Genomic DNA, 23,377 nt, shown 5'->3' with positions numbered 1-23,377 from the left:
CCTGCGGTTTGCTTCCTCAAGCCACCTGTGTGCCTGAGGAATGCCTAATTGGCGTTGCTTTTTTACCTGACCTTTTGCGTCTGTTTTAAGCTGTTTGACAAGTTTGATAAGTGAAGGTTTGTCTAATTTGCCATCGAATTTGTATTTATTAACCCATTTTGTATAATACCTAACATTGTCGGCACGTTGTAATTGCATATATTTCGCGTCTTCGGTTAACGACGGATCTCGGGATCTTTTTGTGCACTTATTTCCCATGTTGTCTTAATTTAGTTAGAAAATGTTACGTAACCCTTCTTATCACGTGGTACCATGATTTCTCTTTTTCACAGTTTATCTAGAATAACTGCCTACCTATCCTGTTTCCCTGATCTATGACAAGACAGCAATCTTTTTTGTCCCTGATTTATAAAAATCTGCCTGACAAAAACATGTACTGTAACAAGTCCCTGATCTAAAACAAAGAAAAGGTAAATTCCTCCTTACCTGAGCCTCCGTGATTGATCGTCTTACTGGTGGTACCGTAGACTCGTCCTCCAATCGCAGATCAGAAACAGTGGCTAGCCTCTTTTGAACGACAATTCAGTCGGAGGTCTTTCAGAGCAGAAGAGCCGATGTGGCCTCTTCCCCGTACGGTTTCATGCCACCGGGCCCATCTGACCTGAGCTAGAGCAAGAGTTTCCGGTCCGAAGGACCAATCTGTCAAAGGAAAAATTAAACTTCAAAAAGATCAATACACGGCAGGTTCAGGTTAAGGCAGTTTAATCTTGCAGCAAGGAGACAAAAACGTGCTAATACAGAGTTTGTCTAACTAAAATCAGGAAGTAAGTCCATCTTATACATTTTCTAATAAGACATTGCCTACCAAGCTGACGTAACAGATCACAAGTTCTAACATCATTATTTCATAGCAGCTGTTTGTCCATGATTTTCTGCTTGCACTATCAATTTTATGAAAAACTTCCTAAGAAAAACAACGTGGCCTTGGCGACCACCGGTTAGATACATCTTCCCACTATGTTATGTTACCATTCAAGGTACTATGGCTAATTCGAGCACAAAGCAAGTACAGATTCTTCAAGCAGTCTTTGTTTGATGTATCTCTTCTTTTCTGCAGCTGTGCATGTTGTCATAACATGAACAAGGCTGATTGTTCATATTCAATCATATTATAGAAAACAGTATTGTTCTATTCATTCATTTCCTGACCTAGCAGATAATCACCTGCTTCTCAGTACATTTCCAAAAGGCATAACATGAATTTTGCTGAGCTAGCAAATACTAAGTCGGGGGCATCTTGCAAGTTTCAGAAAGCGTACTGCAGTTTCAAAAAGCATCTTATAATTTCATACAGAATTAAGCTGTACATAAAATAGAATGAAAATGTGTTAACCCTTTTAGCTTCTAATAAGCATTAAACATATACATAAATGCATATTTTTCTGACAGTTATTTAGGGTGTTTTTAAAAAAAGGTATTAAAAGTTCTAAGTACATCATCAAATGGGAAAATTTTAGTGTAGACTAGTTAAAGGACCTTGGGATACTGTTGAATAAGCCTTCATTCAATTTTCTGAGATTCCTGGTTGGTTTAAGTTGGTGGGTAATAGGGCGATGAATGTTAATTGTGTGTGTGTGTATGCAGGGAGATGGCCACTAAGGGAGTTAGGATAGGTTCCACTGATAGTATGTTTATTGGGCTCTGAGACTAAACTCCAATCAAGAATTGTGCCCTTACTGTTTTTGTTGTATTAGTATGTGTTGTGATTAGTTGAGTCAAACCAAATAGATTTCTGTAGGATTAGGGACTGTCTGAGGTTACATGTTGCCAGTCATTATTAATATCACTCAGAAAAAATATTATCTGAAGTTGTTAATCTTCTTCCTATTCATCACTGATGGGTTCGGTTCTGAGCCCTCGGAACCCATTCGGCCTTATACCAAGCTTGCATGCACCAAAAACTCTCGAGCTAAGTTGCTATGCACAATGCCCTTCACTCAGTTACCTCAGATCTCATTTGCCACACAGCCATATAGCAGCGTTTCACCGAGCTCTCCAGCTGTTATATTTTTCTAAATTTTCAAGTTTTTGTGGATTTTTTCCTGTTAGTTTGCTAATTTCTTGTATCTTTACTATACTCAGCTGTACCCACAGATATTTCCTTTCGTACCATTGTTGGTATTGGCCCTTTCTACCCTTGTGTTATTCCCAATGCCATTATTGATATTTCCTTCTTTCCTTGTTTTTTTCACTTTCTCCTATTTTTGTGTGTGTGTTTCCTATGATGTCTGAGAAGAAAGGGACTACAGGGTTTAAACACTGCTCTTCTTGCAGTGGTAAACTCCCGAATAGTGACCTTCATGAAGAGTGTGTGTATTTGTGCCAGCTTCAGTCAGCGGACCCTGAATGAGTGACAAAATAAATTGATCCGTAAGGGCCTGCTTCCTTCACCTTTTTCGGAGTCTATTTCTGCGTTGGAGGTCTCATCCCCTCCTTCTGTGGACAAGAAATGTCCTCACTCAGACCCCTCTTCACCGGCCGGTGATAGGGCCAAAAGCCATAAGTACAAGGCCTATAAGATTTCCACTGAGCACCGTACTGCCTCCTCGGTTCCGACCACCTTGGCTCCGAGTTTGGCTCCAGTGATTCATACCGAGGTCAACTCGTCGGCGCCTGCCCCGGCTCCGACGACTACAGCACCAACTACAACCTTGGTTCCTTCCAGTTTGTCTCTCTCCATCTCAGCACCGACATCACCCATCTCCATCACGACAACAACTTTAGAGCCATTATTGATCTCCACCCCAGCTGTGACCTCTGCTTCGAGCCCGGTCTTGGCACCAATCATTCCTTTGTTGCCGGTTTCCAAATTGGAATCGTTGGTGCTATTCTGTGATACACCACGAACCCAGTACTCTCTGTCTGCGGATCCATTTGCCGGACAAGCCTTCAGTCCCTTTTTGGACCAGCCTGATTCCCCCTCAAGGGCATTCTGTAAGGTCCACCAGGAGCCTTTCAGAATTGGATGTGGTGCGTCTTTTTGATCAGCTGCTGAACGCCAGGGGAATTACAAATTTTTCTACACCCCGTCCCACTCTGGGCTTTGGGTCTATTACACCAGCGACCCCTACATACTCTCCTTCCTTGGATGCCGCGGTTCTGAGGTTCATATACCTGACGTCTACGAGAGGACCCCTTTGCTCGGCGCCGACAACAGTGCCTGAGGCTCCGAGGCCCCTTTGGGTGTCGGTTCCATTGGAACCCACCCTTCCTCAATCTGATGCTTGGGGGGTGGAACCCTCGGTTCCGGCCACGTTTTTGGCTGTGTTGCCGATTCCATCTTCGGGTCCAAGGGTGACCCCCCCCCCCCGAGTTTGCTTGAGGCTCCATCTCCGGGGGCAGACCATGTGGAGCGGGGTGTGACCCCAGTACCGAAATTGTCTTCTTTGGTTCCGGGCTCCCATTCCTCTTCAGGTGGGCCTGCTTTCTGGGTGATGGAGAGGGTGCTTGCTTCTAGCAATCCTCCTACATCGGTCATCCCACCAGTTCTTTCTGAGCCACAGCTGTCAAAGGCCAACCCCCCCAAGGTCTCAGAGAGCACAAAGCCCAGGAAACCCCTGTTCAGGGTATTTCCCTTTCTGAGTCTTCTTCGGATGCTCCCACCAAAGAACCCCTTCCGAAATTGGAGTGTAAGAGGAAACACATGGACTCCCCAGAGGAGTCCCTCACGGAAGATACGGACTATGATGATGGGGAAGGATCCCCATGATCGCCCCCTGACGATGTCTCATTTGGAGAAATCCTGGAAATCTTGAAACAGAGGGGTGACAGGAAGCCCACCAATCCTTCCTCAGAGGAATCCATATTCCTGCAGGCCTTCCGCTCTCGGCCCTCTACTTCTTGGGTGACCCCCCCCCGCCGATGAGTTGGTCAAGCTCATCATGCAGCAGGCATGGAAGAACCCTGACACCGTTGAGGCCATCCCTAGGAGATCAGATAAATTACTCTCCCCTCCAGAGGATCAACCCCATTGGTCTAGATGTTTCCCAGTAGATGCTTTGGTGGTGGTGGTGGCAGCCACGAAAAAGGACCTTGCGGAGGAAAGTCTTGCTGTTCTCCCGTCCAATAGAGAGTCCCGGGCGGTGAACAGGTTAGGGAAGTGAGTTTTTGCGTCAGCAACCTTTGCAGTCAGGTCTCTGAACTTTTTGGCAAATATTACGAGGTTCCAGAGAGATCTCATCACTGAACTTTCTGGAACCCTCGCGGGTCAAGTTTCGGATGGGGCACATGATAAAGTTGCTTCCCAACTTGCCAACCTAGAGTCAATATCCAATTCATCAATAAGGTTGCTGTCCCACGCAACCAAAGAAGGCTAGAGCTGCATGTGCAGGCGTAGTCATGAGACACCATGCCTGGATGCACATTTGTGACCTCGCGGACTCCTTCAAGTCTTCCGTTTTAAATGCCCCTATCGAACCATCAGTTCTGTTCGGTGCTAAGGTCAAGGATATGTTAGCCAGTTGCAAGCAGGATGGGAAGACCTCATCTGCCATGGGCCTACACTTTTCCAAACCTCAGCATTCCTTCTCCAGGAACCAGAGGAGTGGAAAGATGTGGCACAAGAAGTCTCAAGGACCTTTCCGTGATGCACGTGGTGAGGACTCCCCCAGAGGCAGAGAGGGTTCCAATAATGGAAGATGCCTTTTTTGGGGCAGAGGGGGTCCCCGGAATCAGGACTCCAGATATTCCTTCTCGGGAAGACTGTATCAGCGCTCCTGAAGCACTGCCCGATTGCTTTCATCTGGAAGTAGTCGGGGCGAGTTTCCCTCTGCACCAAGCTGCCTGGCTCTCTATTACAAATGATCAGTGGGTGCAGAGAATCATTACCAGAGTCTGTCACATTCCCCTAATATCTTATCTAAGACCTCCAAAATCCCTTCCCAACGTTCCACTCAGTCAAAGGGAGGAGACAGCTTCCAAGATATGAAAGCTATGTCAAAAACGAGTCATCTAACAGGTCCTCCCAGTCCAGTGTGGATCAGGGTTCTACTCAAGATTCTTTTTGGTGCCAAAGAAGACCAGGGACTGGTGGCCCATTTTGGATCTTAGCTAGCTAAACAATTCAGTAGTCCAGAACAAGTTCTGCATGGTCACGATTCAATCCATCCTTCCCTTTCTGCGAGAGGGTGTGTACATGTGCTTGTTAGACCTCTGGGATGCGTATTACCACATCAAGATGGACAAGCACTCCAGGAGTCTCCTTCGCTTTCGACTGGGAGCCAATCACTACCAATTCAGAGCCCTGCCATTCGGTCTCTCGACAGCCCCCCAGTGTGTTCACGAAATGCCTAGCAGTGGTCACAGCTCATCTGAGACTAAAGGGATTCCAGGTGTTTCTGTATCTAGACGATTGGCTCCTCTCCACCCCCACCAACCACCTTCAGGTCAGTGCCCTCCGCTACACTCTAGTACTAGCGGAGTCACTATGGGCATCACCATCCACTGGGAAAAATCCAACATTCAGCCCTCACAACAGTTGGAATTCATAGGGGCAATATTCAACACTCAATCAAATCTGGTCTCTCTTCCTTCTCACAGGCTTCAGAGATTAAGGGCACAAGTTTAAGTGATACTCTGTCAAAGAAAGGTGTCTGCAAGGGAAGTTCTCCAGGCTCTGGGGTCTATGGCTGCAGCCATCCCAATTGTTCCCTAGCCAGATTACATATGAGATTGCTACAATGGCTTCCTCAGTCCCAGTGGATATCCAATCTTCACCCCCTGAGCTCACAGATCCTCATCACCAACACCTGCAAACAAGATCTCCTGTGGTGCATGAGTACAAATGAAAATCTTTGGTGTCGCCCCTTCCAGGATCACAAACCCAGCGTCACGGTGACCACAGACGCTTTCTTGATAGGGTGGGAGGACCACCTCCAGGAAAGTCAGTCCAGGGCATGTGGTCCAGTATAGAGGTCAACTTGCATATCAGTGTCCTGGAGTTATGAGCAGTGCTATTGGCATTGCAAGCTTTCAACCCGCTCCTTCGGTCCGGAACGATTGCTATCCAGTCAGACAACATGTCAGTTGTCTGGTACATAAACAAACAGGGAGGGACCAAATCCTACCCCCTATGTCGCGAAGCCGTGAGAATTTGGTAGTGGGCAATAGCTTCCAACTGCTTTCTGATCGCAGTGCGTATCTCTGGGAGCTCCAACGTGATTGCGGACAGACTAAGCAGATGCATCTTCCGTCCTCACGAGTGGTCTCTCAATCCGAGTGTGATGGCAAAAATCTTCAGCCGTTGGGGCCAGCCATGCTACAATCTTTTCGCCTCCCCCCAAACACAAAATGCATCAGCTATTTTGCCCTCTTTCCCCCTCATGGGGAGTCACCGAGAGCTGCTTTGATTCACAATTGGCCCGCGGGTCTCCTTTATGCTTATCCTCTGATTCCCCTGATTCCTCTTTTCCTAAAGAAAGCTATTCATTTGAGAGGCAAAGTGATCCTCATTACCCCATTCTGGCCTCGTCAAGTGTGGATTCCCTTCCTCTGACCTCATCTGTTACAACCTCCTTGGATCCTAGACACTCGTCAGGACCTCATATGTCACCCACAAGGGCTGACTCCCCCGAATCTGTCCACTCTCAAGCTGACGGCTTGATTTCTCCAATTCCGTTAATTGCCAGGCAGGAAACCCTTTCTTCATCCATCCATGATATTATCCTGGCCTCACATAAACCATCCACCAGAAAACTGTACAGGGACAAATGGAAAAGATTCTCTATTTGGTGACATAATCGGAAGCTAGATCCGTTCTCAGCTCCTGTAGCTAGTATTCCTTATTATCTTGCTGAGCTGTTTGACAGTGGTGCATCAGCCTCCACCATCCATTTAGCAGCTGTTTCCAACTTCCATAGTGGGTCAGATGGAGTGCCGCTTATTTCCACCCAATTTTGCAAGACCTTCCTCAAGGGAATATTCCACAGCAGACCTCCCATCAGGCAACCGGTGGAGTCATGGAATCTCTCCCAGGTTCTCCAGTCTGTCTCTCTACCCCCCTTTGAGCCTGCGGCAACATCTAAGATTCCTGTTATGGAAATCCTTATTTCTGGTGGTGGTCACTTCAGCCAGACAAATGTCTGAGTTGCAAGCCTTATGTATCAAGAGCCCTTATCTGATCTTCCATAAGGACAGAGTATCACTTTGTACTAATCTATCGTTTCTTCCCAAGGTAGTTTCCGACTTTTCTATTAATCAATCCGTTGAGCTCCCTGTATTCTTTCCAAATTATTCAAACAATTGAGAATACTGCCTACATTCATTGGATGTTCATAGACAATTACATTTTTACCTGGACAGAACTAAGTCCTTTCGCAAGTCGGACCAACTTTTCGTTTCCTTTGTGGGCCGTAGAATGAGAGGTGCAGTATCGAAAGTTACCTTGTCAAAATGGCTCAGAGATTGCATTAGCTTTTCATATTCGCTTACAAGTGAATCTAAGCCTGGTCAAATCAAGGCTCACTCAACTAGAGCTATTGCAGCATCAGTTGCCTTTCACTCTAGGGCCTCCATGGATCACATCTGTGCAGCTGCCATTTGGGCTAAACCCCATACCTTTATCAAGCATTACAAATTGGATCTGATCTCCCGGGGAAGAACGGCCTTTGGTTCACTGGTTCTCAGGAATGTTCTTCCATACGGGCCACCCAGGTTCTCCAAGTAGCTTGGGATTCTATCCCATAACTGGTGAATAGGAAGAAGATTAACAGCTTCAGATAAAGAAGTTATGTCTTACCATAACGTTCCATCTGAGTTGTTGATCTTCTTCCAGTCATCACACCCTCCCACCGACCTCCACCAAAGGCTCCTGGTAGATCTTCTGGGTCTTTGTGGTGTTTCAGGGTTTCTACGCAGAGTTGGCCTCTGACTTTCTGGTTCTTTATATGTTGCATGCAAACTCGATCTGAGGTAACTGAATGAAGGGCATTGTGGGTAGCAGCTTAGCTTAAGAGTTTTTGGTGCAAGCAAGCTTGGTATAAGGCCGACTCAGTACCAAGGGCTCAGAACCAAACCCATCAGTGATGACTGGAAGATCAACAACTCAGATGGAACGTTATGGTAAGACATAACTTCTTTTTCTTAAGTAATAGTACTAGATACCCAGGAGAGAAATTCTTTGAATATGCATGTGTTGTTTCCAAGGAGGATGCAAAGTACAATAATACTGACTGTGTTTTAGAGTTTAGCTTTAAAAGTGTTTTGATCATTTCAGCTGAGTGAGATTTGGGGATAAAGCTAGAATAGGAGAAGAGGTTATAGGAGCTATGGTACAGTAGGGTGAGCCCACTTCCTTTTAGATGGGTCAGTCAATCCCTATAGTGTTATAGCCTGGAAGTAGTATTTCTGTATCTATATTGGACTGAAGCCATATTTCAGTGATGGCTAGGATATCTGAGGGATAGAGTGATATCCAGGCTGTAATGTTATTACAAATACTATAAAGATTTAATGTTACTAGACTTGGACTTTTTGCTAGACTTGTGCTTGACAGAGTTAGAGAATGTTATGTCTATGAATGAGAATTGGATTGGGTGAAAAGTGTCTTTGTATAAGGAGTAAAGGATGCATTAGAGGTGTGATGGCTTATAACTGAAGGTGGGGAGTTAATTGGGCTGGTAGTGTTGTGGAATAATTCTTAAGGGCGGGTATGAGTGGATGTTTTGTTTTGAAGGATGGGAGATCACAGTGAAGTATTCTGTATTTAGACAGAGACTAGTGGAGAAATTAAAGTGGCTAGGAGATATATTTGAATAGTTAGAATTGTCTAGGTTAGGTAGGACGTTGTGGTTGTGTAGTTTAAGGGAAAGTGATTATGTTAAGTGGGAGGCAAGTAGTAGAACTTGAGAGAATAGTATATGGAGCAACATTTTGTTTAAAAGAGTTACTGATCAGGGGAGAGAGGTGGTAGAGACTTTTAGATGGAAAATGACAGGATTGGCGATGAGGTAGTTGTCTGGGATGCAAAGAAAGAAGTTGCAATGATTAAGATATTAGGTAATATATTGTTGGGAGGAGTTTTTAACTATCTTGCCATCGAGTGGTCAAACGTGGTAGGGTTTTTCTGGGATGGATGAGAGAGGCCGAGGTAATTAAGAGATTAGGTAATTATATTGTAGGGTAGGAGTTTTGTAATATCTTGATGTTGAGTAGTTATTTTTTTAGGGGTGGGTTATGTGCAGAATAATTGTAGAGCAAGGAAGGGTGGGTGGGAATTGGGGGTAGGGTAGCAGAGTGAGCCTGAGTGAGGCGAGGTTGAACGGAACAGGATACACCTGCTAAAAATGTTTGGAGATCGCAAAAGTAATGATCAGTGGTTTATACTCATAGCAGGTCAGCACTTCAGTGCAGCTCTTGTACACAGCTATAAGGATAAAAAAGATATAAAAGTCCGTAGCACAGCAGATTTAAAGGGCGTAGTGCTTAACAGTGTAGTGTAGTATTCTTAGCTGGAGTTTATTCCTTTGAATTAAGGATGTTGAACTTTCTCTTTGAGTATAATGGAGAAGGCAGAGGGCAGGGTGGGGGGAAGTTTAATGATCAAATGGCAGCTATAAAAAGGTTTGGTGCTTAACAGTGTACTGTAATGTTGTTAGCCATAGTTTGATCCTTTGAGTATAGGATGTCAGAATTTTGCCTTTGAGTGTGATGGGAAAGGTAGAGGGTGAGGGGAAAAAGCTGCAGGATCAAAAGCCAGCTATTAAGACTATGTTTAGCAAACACAACTATTTAACATACTCGGCCAGATATTGTAGGCTGTCCTTCCTTAGATTCTGTCGGGAAATCCTTCTGGTCTTGCAGTTAGCAGGTGTGTACTGAGTTAAAAAATGCAGTTATGTAGGTTTGGGAAAGTAAAACCAGGGATGCATTCAGAAACAGAGGTGCTGTGAGAGCAAGGTCTACAAAGCTAAGAGATGGAACAGGCAAAAAATTAAGACATGACAAATTAATAAACAGCTGTATTGCAGTGTAACTCATCCAAGGAATTAGCTTTGATGGCAAGTTATCCTTATAGACCCTCAGGTGCAGCTTTGGCTTAAAGTGGTTTGGATACTAGAAGCTGTACACCAGTAAGAGGTTGTATGCATTTAGATGTGTTTCAGTGTTATATTTAACAAGCTGGATGTTGAGAGTAAAATAGGTCCAGTGCTATTAACTATATACTGTATACATAGTAGTATACTTTGTAAACACAATGTAGGTATCGGATCCCAAAGGATCATGAGTTTGTGCCTGTATTGGACTGATTCGAGCAGTGTCTTCTGTGGCTGAGCAGTCCAATCTGAGAGAGGCAGTTCTTTCCACATTCTGAGCAGCAATAGGCAGATGCTGGTCTGATATCATTGGCATGGCTCTTCCTGAGGGCTCTGTTATCCTGTACTATCTTTGCCAAGGTGGTTTCATACATAGTAAGAGCTTCCTTCACTTCCTGTTTCCAGGCAATCTTGTCAGAGGCGAGAGAGTACTGGGTGTTCATGCTGACAGAGATAGCACTGAGGTCACACTTGCATGCGTCTTTGTAGTGCAGTTCGGTTCACCATTTTGGTCTCTTTCCAGACTCTAGCTCTCCAAAAAGAAGGTCTTTCAGTATTCGGCCATCCATCATACGTGAGACATGACCCAACCAATGCATACTTTTCTGTTTCAGGAAGATGAACATGAAGGAGGTGCCTGTTCGCTCAGGCACTGTGCTGTTGGGGATCTTGTTCTGCCATGAGTTACCAAGTATTCACCTAAGGTAGCGCATAGAGAGTACATTGAGACACTGCTGCTGTTTTGAGTTCAGAGTCCATGTTTCCCTGACATACAGTAATGAATACAAAACACAGGCTGTGTAAACCTGCACCTTGGTGTGCAAAGTGAGCTTATTATTAACCCATACTCTCTTTGTCAGCCTGGAAAACGTTGTGGCCGCTTTTCCAGTGCACTTGTTGATCAAGCAATAATTTGTCAGAGATTGTAGAGCCTAGGTACATGAATTCATGGACAGGTTGCTCACCATGATTGATGGCTCATTGCCCACATTTTGGCCCATCACCTGGGTCTTTTTTAAACTGATATTGAGGCCAAATTTCATATATGCATCTGTAAAGTGAGTCATGAGTGACTGAAGTCCTTGTTGAGTGTGAGCCACAATGGCTGGGTCATCAGTGAACAGGAACTCTTTTAGATGCTTCCTAAGCACCCTAGTCTTTGATCTAAGTCTCGATTGTTTGAAGAGGTTGCCATTCATTCTGGTTCAGAGAAAGATTTATTTATTTATTTATTTTATTTATTTTACATTTGTTAACCGGGATGGTCAGACTGGATACATGTCCTTTTTGTTACATTGATAATTAGGTACAGTAAATGAGCTGAAACTTACAAAAACATAGGCTATTTACATACAAGTACAAGACTGCCATTACTATTTCTGAGATAACTACAAATGTAACATTAATAACATATTAATAATGACATAGAGTTAGACAGGATACATATTTCTTTATCACAGTATACAAAGTACTTATCATCTTAACTAGTTGTTTATGTTTTAGTTAATGGCACAAGGACATAGCCAGTGTGACTTGAAGTGGAGTTTTAGACTATTTTTGAATTGACTTGCGTGATGTTATTTGGGAGAGAGTTCCATATTTTACCAGTGGTGTTCACCTAGGTTGAGAGATTTAGTTGTTTGGACAAGGAGTCTGTTTGCTGGCCGAGGCAGCTTAGATTGGAGTAGGGAGTCACGTTTTTAGTGCTGAGGTATTCTCAGGTTGTTTAAGGATTTTGAAGGCCTCTATGAGTTGGGACTGGTGAAGAAGGTGTGGGAATTCTGTCCATCCAAGCTTTTCAGGTTAGTACAGTGGTGTGTTCTGACCTGGCAATGTGATTATAGCAGGATGAGAGCTTGGCCAGATCAGATTTGTTAAGGTGAGTGAGGACAGGAGAGGCATATAGTAGGGTAGAGACCCTGGCATTTTAATTCTATATAGGGTCCCAAATTTCTTGTTGACTGACTTAATGGCTTGGTTGATATGTATATCAAATCTGAGTTTATTGTCAATGTTTACTCCTAATAGCTTTGTATAGGTGTCTGGGGAGATGATGGTCCCATTATTGGATTTTATAGTGAAGTTTTCGTGAAGCTATGTTGGGTGGTAGTTAGTAGATTTGCAAGAGGCATTGGAACGTCATCTGCATATTGAATGCAGGTGGCGAGGTCCTAATATGGAACCTTGAGGAACTCCTATGGTATTCGGTAGTAGGCAGGAGAGCTTGTTTTGCCACATTACTGCTTGTTGTCTCCCAGTGAGGTGAAACCAGTCAAGGGCTGGAGTATCTAGATACAGGGTTTTTTAACTGATGTTTTTATTATTTTAAGATTAATGGAGGGCAGTGGTTGTACTATGATGGGGTCTGAATCCATGTTGAGAGTATGTGAGTAGTTTATTTTGGGTTAGATAGAGCATTAGTTGGTTGTGCATGCACTTTTCCATAATTTTGGCAAGTGGTGATAGTATGGCTATAGGTCTATAGTTGGATAGTTCTGTGGATGAACCTCCTTTGTGGAGTGGAATAATATAGGATATTTTCCAAATTGAGGGGATTGAGGCCTCAGTTATGGTTCTGTTAATTAGGATTGAGATAGGGTAGGCTACGACATCTGCAGCAATTTGCAGGTATTCAGCCTGATGGAATGCTGGGTGGAACACTACTCACAGCTGTATGCCAGATATACCCTCTGTAGTACTTCCAAAAGCAAATTTCAACAGAACTGAAAAGAAGATACCAAACAATGTTGGAGCCTGTACACACCCCTGCTTTACTCCACTGAGAATCTCGAAAGGTTCGGATGTGGATCCGTTGTACATGATAGTCCTCTTCATGGCTTCATGGAAGGCCTTGATAATGCTAAGCAGTGTTGGAAGACAGACGATCTTTGCCAGAATTGCAAACAGACCTTCCCTACTGATGAAGTCAAATGCTTTGGTCAGATCAGTGAAGGCAATTTACAGAGATTTGTTCTGTTTCCTGCCCTTTTCTTGTAATTGCTTAACAGAGAAAAGCATGTCTGTAGTAGACTGTCCAGCTCTGAACCCACACTGAGACGTGGGGTAAACTCTTTGCAAGAACGTGGAACCTCTTCAGGACAACATGTGCAAACAGCTTCCACATGGTGTAGAGAAGGGAGATGCCACAATAGTTGTTACAATCACTTTTGTCAACCTTACTCTTATAGATAGTAACTGTGTTAGCATTCCGCATATCTTGTGGTACACTACCTTTTCTCCATCATTGGCAAAGTATTGCTTGCAGCCCTGAGATTATGGTACCACTGGCACATTTAAGGATTTCTGGAGGAATATCATTTTTCCTGCGGGCATTTCCTGAAGAGAGTGCTTTTAGTGCATTGTTGAGTTCCTCCAAGGTAGGCTCAGCATTAAGTTCAGTCATAGTCTGCCGAGGCTAGATGGCATTCAGGGCTCTCTCTTTAGCTATGGTCTCTCTGGCATACAGCTGTGAGTAGTGTTCCACCCAGCATTCCATCTGCTTGGTTCTTTCCTTAAAGACCTCACATCTGGGCAACTGAAGTGGGGAGGTCTTCCTTTGTGATGGGCTGTTGGCTTGCTTGATCCCATTGTACATTCCTCGCATGTTACCAATGTCTGCAGCCTGCTGAATCTTGAAGCAGAGGAGGAGCCAATAATCATTTGCACACCGCCAAGCTACCTGCTGCACTTGACTCCAAGCACACTGGAGTGCCTGCAAGTTCTCCTTATTGGGCAATGACCTGTATGCAGCCACTGACTGTCTCTTCTTCTCAATCAGGGGTGTCAGCACTTCACTTTGAGCTTCAAATCAGTCAGCACACTTGACTGTCTTCTTCCCATAGATAGATATTGCAGTGTTATAGATAACTTCCCATAGTTTTTTTCATCTCTTATTGGTGTGTCATCCAGGCAGGGCAAGGCCTCTTCAAGTGCTTGAACAAACTTGCGTACTTTTGAAGGGTCATAAGTCTTACCCATGTCAATATGTGGCCTCCCTTTCTTTTTTAGAACAGAAGAACCTTCTCACCTGGATGTTCACCTTACTACACATGAGCAAGTGGTCAGTATCATAGTCTGAGCTGTGGTAATTGCATATTACCCTGACACTACCTAAACTTTTGAGTTTGGTGAGGACAAGGTCAAATTGGTGCACACTATTGTAGCAGGAAAATAGCAGTAGTTCAATACACTACCGCTTGTAAGTAATTAAATCCAATAATAAAACTGCAAAGGCTATTTCATACTAGCATAATCAGTAAAAGCAGTACTCCATTGTACCAAGTAAAGCATAATTACGTAAGGCAGTGTGCACAAATGTTAAACACACAGTAATATACTAGTACAGAAAGAAACTGCAAAGGCTGATTCATAGTAGAATAAACTTGAAGGCAGTACACCATTGTACGAAGTAAAGCATAACCAAGTAAATAAGGCAGTATTCAAGAATGATAGACACTAGTTCTGTGCAAGGCTCATTGTAACCATTCACTGCTGAAATAAGCGGTCAGAGCAGTAAAGACTGCACTAGAATAAACCGAACCAGCTACTTGATGTTTACACAGTAAAGGCAGTAAAAGCTGCAGATAAACTATTAAGCAATATTTCTCTACATACTCTGCAAGGCTTCTCGCTGTTTCGGTGACACAGTAAAGGCAATAAAAAGTGAAGATAAGCAGTCAAAGCAGTAAATGTCTCAATGAATAAACCTAGCCAACTCTTCACAGGAAGGCCTTGATAATGCTAAGCAGTGTTGGAAGACAGAAGGCAGAATAAGTTTAACAATATCAGCTTAACCATCTACTTACATGTGTTAGGCTGTGAAGCACATACGATTCCAGTTGTTTAAATCAGTGTATACCCATTCCAAAATACACCCTTTACCAGGTTTAAACCCCTCTTTGCTATTTCCAGTATCAATATTATAGAGACCATAACAAAATATTTCTTTTGCACAGAAACTGTATGCTTGTTAACCATAAATTATCAGTATATTACATGTAGCCTAACAACTTATTAAGAATTTCTGACAAAGTTAAATTTAAATTTCTGATCTCTGCCAAGCTGCTGAAGAAAATATTTTGTAAGATAACCCTTAAATGCATTTCTGAATAAGCACCTTTATATTCCCATTCAGTTTATTTCTTTCCTTGTTGGGGTCTGATGCTACTAAGAGACCTTGGGTGCTTCCCAAGTCCAGCAACATTTTTGTTCAGTTTATTTACAGTGAATGATGATCTCAGAAAAAAAAGTAATTTTCTCTCTCTCGACTTTTTCATTTTCTTATTTCTCCAACTTGTCTCCATTTCTTTAATAAGTCTCTTTTCTTACCTGTTGTTACACTGCTTGATATTCAACTTGTGTACACTTATTTTTTATTATTTTCATATTACTTATGATAGTGTAATAAAGTATGCAATGTTGTTAATGTTGTCATCTCTTGCTCTGTGGTGTTGTACTGGTTGCATTCTCTTATGGTAACTAGATCATGTCAGAAAAGGTTCTCAGTGTTCCAATCCTCATAACTCTTCAGAATAAAATAAATTGTAAATATATTTTGTGGTATCCTCATAACTCTTCAGAATAAAATAAATTGTAAATATGTTTTGTGGTAGTCATCAGCTTTGTTAGACTTGCAGAAAATATTCAGAGACTTTATTAGTGCAAGCAACTGACACATTACTGCGTCCTTTAACTTGAAGATGTGACATTTAATACTCTTGAGTGATCATAACCATCTGTGAGGTTTGTGTTTCCTTATAGTAAGGAAACTATTTGACAAAGTGGAATGAACATGGCACATTCAGTAGAAGAACAGAATTTTTCAAGTGTCAATGGGTGGATGGAACGGGGGCTGTTTCCGTAAGCTACTTTCAGTCCTAACTATACGCTGGTATCATTATCTTGATGGGAGTGGAAAAGTGAAGAGCACGTAGGAAATTATAGTCATGCCACAGGCTTGCTTTGCTTTGTTCTATCTACTTGCATCTGAACAAATGGAGAAAACTTGTTGAGCATGTGTGGTACCATAACAGCATTAAACATCTGCTTTCTTTGGCATGCAGATTGGTGGACAAAGAAAGCTGAATGGAAATAGAGAAAAAGGGTCTCATTCAATACCACTTTGTACTTAAAAGATTGAACTAAGTAGACAAGTGTAATGTCATGCACAATTGTTTATTGCTTTTGTAATCAGGCATTTGTGAATACATGTAAGACGTTTCTACTATCAAAAAGATGTTTAGATTTCAGGTTGCATTACAATATTTTTGTGACGCAACAGCTTTCAGGAGACATAAATATAATTTATAGACCTACACTTATTTTGTGTTAGAAGCGAATGTACTAAACAACTTTGTCCACATTTAGACTTTGGGGCAAGTCCTGTTGGAACCTTCATGACTGTTATGAGGTTTTCTGTGCAGAGTTAAGGACGGGGTAATTGTGGTCTAAATGTATGCAAAGGGACTGAGCCATTAGTGAAGGATGGCAGTTAATTATGTTTAACTAAACGTCATCTTTCATTTGGGGCTCACTCTTGGCAGTAATTAAAAAAAAATTAAATTCAGCCCCATTCATGTTGTGCGGCATGCCTCTGTTAAGTCTCTTTTACTCCATATCAGAATGCTTGTGTTTATAGAAAATAATAAGACTACTGTAGCTATGTAAGTTAGAAGCATTTTTTTCTTATTATGAAGGAAGGCACATTGTACCCAAATGCTGGTCATAGATTTACCATTTAAAATGGTAAATCATTTTAATATAACTTTTATGAAACAAAGGACAAATATATTTTACTTTTCTCTTTGTCTGTCTTGCCTTATAGTTTATTTCAACAGCTTTGTCAGCCCTGTATGAATTTGTTAATTTGTTACGATGTTTTCACAACTTTGTATACTTTTTTCTGTACCAGCTCACTCCCATCAGTACCAATTTCTTTGTTTCTTGCAAAACAAGCACATTCCTTTCCCCTTATCTTCTATTGAACTTCTTTGTTCCACCCACCCTTGGTTTCATTGATCTATATGTTGGTTCACAGTTTCTTTGGCAAGTACTAGGCTAGCTGCCCTTGCAGGCCATTTTACGTCTAGCCAGTTTTCTCTTTCTCTCTCTTTTTTTTTTTTTTTGCTTGATTTACCCTATCCCATTTGGTTAGAGATTGGTGTTACCCATTCCATATCTGATAATTATATATTAACCATTATGGTAATAACTGGGATTATACAATAGATAATTTGAGTGGACCTATGCATGGGTCTGTCCATTAGTAGTGCAGGGGGCAGTCCTGGGGTAAATTATTTGTTTTCCATCCATAAAACCAAGTTGTGCTTGAACGTAGATAGAGGTAAGCTTTGTTTAATGTGGATAGAAAGTCTGTTCCAGAGCACCGGTATCCTCTACAAGATACCTGTCCCGCCAAACCTTTCTGTCAATGTAGTAGAAGAGATTTAGATCCCTAGATTAATTATTTCTGATGCCATTTAACTTCCTGTTGTGCAGTAAATCCATCAGTAAGGGGTCAGAGGATGTCTTTATTATCAGACACAGGTCACCTCTTAGCAGTTTGTGGAGTACCGAGTATAGTGATAGGGCTTTGAGTCTGGTTCATTTAGGACATGTTGTTTAGGCTCGTTGGCAGTCTTTTCCTACTGTAATGGATTTGATTTCATGATTTTACACCTGCATTTTGTTTTCTGTCAAAGATGATTATATGGAATTTTCGAGATGGCTGCACATTGAGTAGCAGCTTATTTCTAGTTCTACCAGTGTGAAAACACAAACTCAGCATAGAAGGGCAGCAGACTTGTGTTTATGGATAAATTTCAGTAACTGGCTAGTTAGTGCACTGCCTAAGATGCCAGGAATAAAGAAATACAGAAGACCTGGAAAAATCAGCTACAAAAAGTGAGGAAGAAACACTAACTGGGAAAAGTTCTGCAGCTGTAAAGCAAAAGGCAATGCAACCTTCAGACATGATTTCCAGTAACCTACAGGAAGATATAAGACAAATACATAAATACTTGGTTAAAATAAAACACTGATGGAGTACATCAGAACAAACAAAAGGCTGGAAATGGAAGAAGCTTTAAATAGACATTCAGATGAGATGATAAAACTGCAAAAATCAGAGTATGAAATAAAGAAAAGGCTGGCTGAATGTGAGACTGCTCAGGAAGAGATGTTTAAAAAAATAATAGAATTAGAGGATGAGTACATCGGGAAAACCTGATATTTTCAACTATACCAGAGAAACTGGAAGGAACACTGTATTAATTTTATAAAAGTACATATAAGCAACTGGACTAGTATTCCACAGCAGGAGTTATTGGTAGAAAGGGCACATCTTGTGTATGCTCTGAACCTGGTTATAATAAAGCAACCTAGACCTTTAGTAGTAAGGATGCAATCCTACCAGCATAAGGAGATAATTCTGACAAAATTGTGGCAGAAGGACAAAGTACTAAAAGTGGGAGACAGCAGAGTGTTTGTGGAGAATGATTACTCATTGTACACCAGACAGAAGAGGAGCAAATGTATTCCACTATTCAGGGAATGTCAAGAAGCAGATTTGAGATTCAAACTGCTGTACTCAGCGTCTTTAAGGTATTCTTACCCGGGGACAAAATCATTTTTTCATGAAGTACATGCTAAGGAGGAAATACAAAAGTTTGTTCAACAAAAAGTAAGCCGTGAAACAGAAGGAGATTCTGCTTCTTGTTCTTCTGGTAATAAAGACTACAGAGGGATTGTACCTATGAAACCTTTTCAAATGTTTCAGTGGAAAATGTTGGAGAGAAGGAAGGGAGCATGAGAGTTGACTAGAAGAATAGAGAGTACGTTGGAAATGAAGCAGAGACAGGATTTCAGAGATGAACAGTAATAAAACCTTTAACAATATGGGATTACAGTGCATGAATTATATTCGTGAAATCTGACAGAACAAGAAAATCTGGAAATATTGGACTTTTTTAGAATTTGTTGGACTTGTGGGGGACTCTAAAGCATATGCCCTACTTCATGTCATTAATGTTTGTACAGTGCTTTTGGGAGGGGAAAAGGAGGGAGAAAGCTAACCGTGAGTAAATATTTTTTTCTTAAATAATACCAGTTTTGTGGCATGCAGTTTTCTTTGCATGCTACAAAGTATATTTTTTCAGTTGTTTTTAAGTGTAATGGGGATTGTAAACAGGTGCTGCTGTTCATTTTTTCCCTTTTCTTTCTTCCTTTTCTCTCTCTTTTTCAGATTTAAGAAATGTAGGCACTGCAATGTATTAAAAAAAGCAAGTCTGGTTAAAAAGCATGATAAAGGAAAAATGAGTGTGCCTTTTCTCATTCTTACATGGGGAAATGACTGGATTAAAGATCTTAGATTGATTTAGTAACAAGTTTTAAGAGACAGCAAGTAAATAAAAAAGAACATTGAATATTTTGAGGCTTTTATCTATCAAATACATGCATGCTGAGCAACAGTCCTGCAGCTGGTCTTCATGCTTCCATGGAAACAATCTGATAAAGAGAAATTGGCTGCCTGGTTCTCGTGTCTCCATGGAGACACTCTGATAAAGAGAAACTGGCTACAGTCTGGTGGAGAGTGATTAGCTGAGGAAAAGAAAAGTGAAATTAGCTATGAGATAATGTTCTGTGAAAGCATTCAGGAGTTTTCCCAAAGTAGATAATGTTCTCTGAAAGGATTCAGGGACTTTCCCAAGATAGTTAATGTTCTCTGCAAACTTTCAGGGGTTTTCTCAGGTGGCAAGCTACCCCAAAAATTATACACCAATAACTTGCCTTCCGCCGACTTATAAACTATACACAGGAATTGATGCTGACAGAGTTTACAGTCATTTAGAAGAAAACTGAATTATGGCAGTAGAACAAAAGTGCAATAAAAGAAAGTCATATGGAACAAAGAATCATTTGTTAAAGAAAGTCATAGTGGAGAACTATAAAAAGGGGAAGAAACTAAGTATGGCATGGATTGACTACAAAAAAGCATTTGATAGTATCCCACATTCATGGATAAAAGAGTGCTTAAAAATGTATAAGATATACCCCACACTGATCGACTACATTACAATGACCATGAAAGAGTGGCACACTACTTTGCAATTAAGCCATGATAAAGGACAAATTATTATCCCAGTAATAGAAATTCAGAGGGGGATATTCCAGGGTGACTCTCTGTCACCGTTGCTATTCTGCCTTGCCCTTAATCCATTAAGCTGTCTACTTAACAGTTTAGGCCATGGCTATAAATTGGCTACTAGAAAACAGCAAAGTCTAAAGACTTGTCTTCTTCTCTTTGTCGATGATTTAAAACTTTCTAGCTTATCAGATGAGGAACTGAAAGGGGCGGCCACGGTGGTGCAGCGGTTAGCGTTGCCACCTCACAGCAAGAGGTTCTTCTGTTCGATTCTCAGCTGGGGAGCCTTCTGTGTGGAGTCTGCATGTCCTCTCTGTGGTCGCGTGGGTTTCCTCCGGGTACTCCGGTTTCCTCCCACATCCCAAAGACATGCAGTAGGTGGATTGGACACTCCAAATTGGCCCTAGGTGTGAGTGTGTGCGTGTGTGTGTGTGCCTTCTGTGGAAGGTTGGGCGCCGGGCTGGCAACTCAACACCGTAAAACTCCACTGCCAATCATGAGCAGACAGATGCTCCGCTGTGGTGACCCCTAACTGGGAAAAGCCGAAAGAAGAAGAAGAAGAAGAAGATGAGGAACTGAAAGCACAACTGCAGGTTGTCAGAACTTTTTCAAATGATATTAGAATGTCATTTGGTATTGATAAATGTGCAAAAGCAACCTTTAAAGCAGGAAAACTGCAGCACCAGGAAAACATCAGTTTGGGAGAAGAATGTTATATAAAAGAACTTGAGCAAGAGGGAGTGTATAAATACTTTGGAATTGATGAAGGATCAGCAATAAAACATGAACAAATATGAATACAACTTAGTAAGGAAAACTTTAGAAGACTTAAATTAATCTTGAAAACATCATTGACATCTAGGAACAAAATCCAAGCTGTAAACCAATTTGCTCTTCCTTTCCTAACTTACAGTTTTGGAGTGATTGATTGGCCATAAAACGTGCTGGATAGATTAGATATTAAAACAAAAAGGATGCTCCATGCTTACCAAAAGATCTATAAAAATCAGTGCGTCCCAAGATTATATATTCCCCGTTCCAAAGGAGGGACGGGCCTCCTTGAAATTTATTACATGTATAGATCTTCAATTGTGGGTCTGCTTAACCTAGCAGAAGCATATCGGCGACAAGCAGGAACTGAAATCAATCCAGAAGTAGAGAAAAATCAGGCAGCAACTGAATCTGCCAAAAAAAAAGAGAGAGTATAAGGCGAAGAACCAGATGAAAAGGCAAGAAATGTGGAAAATGCATAAATATAGTTGCAAGTATAGAAAAGTTCTAGCAGAACCTCATGTTGATCAGGAACGAATGCAGGAATGGCTAAGGAGAGGTGAATTTAAATCAAGAGATGAAAGTTTAATATTAGAGGCCCAAGACAGTGGGCTATGTACACGCTGGTTTACAAAGTCCATTGAACATGTGGGAGAAACAGACAAATGTAAGTTTTATAAAACCGAATTGGAAACTGTCGCACACCTCATTGCTGGTTGTGACGTACCAACGGCAGGAGGACTGTATACTGAAAGACATAATAATGTGGCAAGACTGCTGCACTGGGGATTGTGCAAACATAGTACTGAAGTGGCTGAAAAACAGTGGAAACATGAGCCACAAAGCATCATAGAAAATGAAGCCTACATCACATGGGATTATCCATTACCAACAGTACAAAAGATGTAGATACTAGAAAACCGAATATAGTGGTCCAAGAAAAGAAGACAAGATTAGCATTGATCATTGAAATCACCACACCCAGTGACTACAGTATCCTACGTACAAAGAGACACAAAGTTATAAAATATCAGGATTTGCAAGCAGAAATGAGAGCAATGTGGAAGAAAGATACCCAGATAGTTCCAATAGTAGCAGGAGCAATGGGTATTATAAAAAGGAGTCTAGTCATATTTAGACATGCTACCAACACATGTAACTCCATACAAATTGCAGAGGGAGTCATTAGTGGGGACATTGAGGGTGCTGCGAAGAGCACGTTTGGCTGACATCAAAGAGTGAAACAGTACTAATTTCATGAACTTTAATCGTACTTTGATTTAGGAATGGGGTCCATTCCTGTCATGGTATTAGAAACCCAAAAGATTTGGAGAAATTAAAGTGGGAGAGCTGTAAAGATAAGACAAAACCAATCAGCACTTAGTAGAAGCACAGGCTGCACCATGCTTCTTAGCATGGTTGACCTTTCTTTTAGGTTAACTCAAGTTTGAGTGTGTTCCTGTAGGTTTAGGACTTTTGTTCCTGTTAGGAGGTTAATACTTCAATGTTTGAAGGTGTACATAGTTTTGTGTGTTAGTATTAGGTTAATAGGTTTTAGGAGGGTATTGGCATGTGTGTGGTTTTTTTTTTTGAGGGCTTTCAATAAAACAAAAAGTATTATAAGATGTGACATAGGCTCAAATGTATATGACAGGAAACAACTGTATAAACGTTTAACCTGCCAAACAGTGTATGCATGTAACACAAAAGCTGGAAATAAGACATTTAACAAAAAAGTTGTTATACATAAAAGGTGGTAATAATAACTTTTGAATACAGTGATGCTTTCTTTAATTCTTTAAATTTAAACTGCCTCACAGATAAATACAGACAAGAAAGTCTAGTATATATAGTGAACAAGTGAATTATATTAAATAATGTACAGGGCTAATAGCTATGTTACAGGAGATGCACTTAGAAAGAACTGAATATGTTAATTTGATAAAGAGTGGTTTTCAGGATGGTTATTCGTCAGAATACTTGGGACAAAGGAAAAGAACAGTATTTATATTAGTTGCAAGAGGAGTTCCAATAGTGATAAAATAAGATAAAAAAGATAATAATGGCAGATTTATAGTGCTAAGGGGCTACTGTCAAGGGAGGAGGATTACACTGTCATATATGTACATTCCACCTAAAACTGTTATAATGGAGCTTAAGAAAATTCTGGGAGAAATAATCAGTTGTCAGTAAGAAATATTACTTATAGGTGGCGACTGGAATTTGATTTGCAACAATGAAGATGTATCTGGGGTGGCCCAGAGGGGAAAATGTAACAAGGGAAGGTAGATTTTTGAAGAAATCTATGAAAATATTTGGCATGGAAGATGTGAATTCAGTAATAGGAGTTTGGAGTGAATTTACATCTTATTCC

At 41.4% G+C, this 23,377-nt stretch overlaps 1 protein-coding gene across 1 annotated transcript in view; it reads left to right on the top strand.

The window, feature by feature from the left end:
- VPS13D (vacuolar protein sorting 13 homolog D) overlaps positions 1-23,377 on the top strand; it is a 3,321,573-nt gene that overhangs the window by 2,677,594 nt on the left and 620,602 nt on the right. The gene's annotated exons all lie outside the window — the stretch shown is intronic.

Source organism: Protopterus annectens, chromosome 2.part0 (assembly GCF_019279795.1).
Source record: "Protopterus annectens isolate FY-2018-M chromosome 2.part0, PAN1.0, whole genome shotgun sequence".
NCBI classification, from domain to species: domain Eukaryota; kingdom Metazoa; phylum Chordata; order Ceratodontiformes; family Protopteridae; genus Protopterus; species Protopterus annectens.
This window is presented reverse-complemented; position numbering and strand designations above follow the sequence as displayed.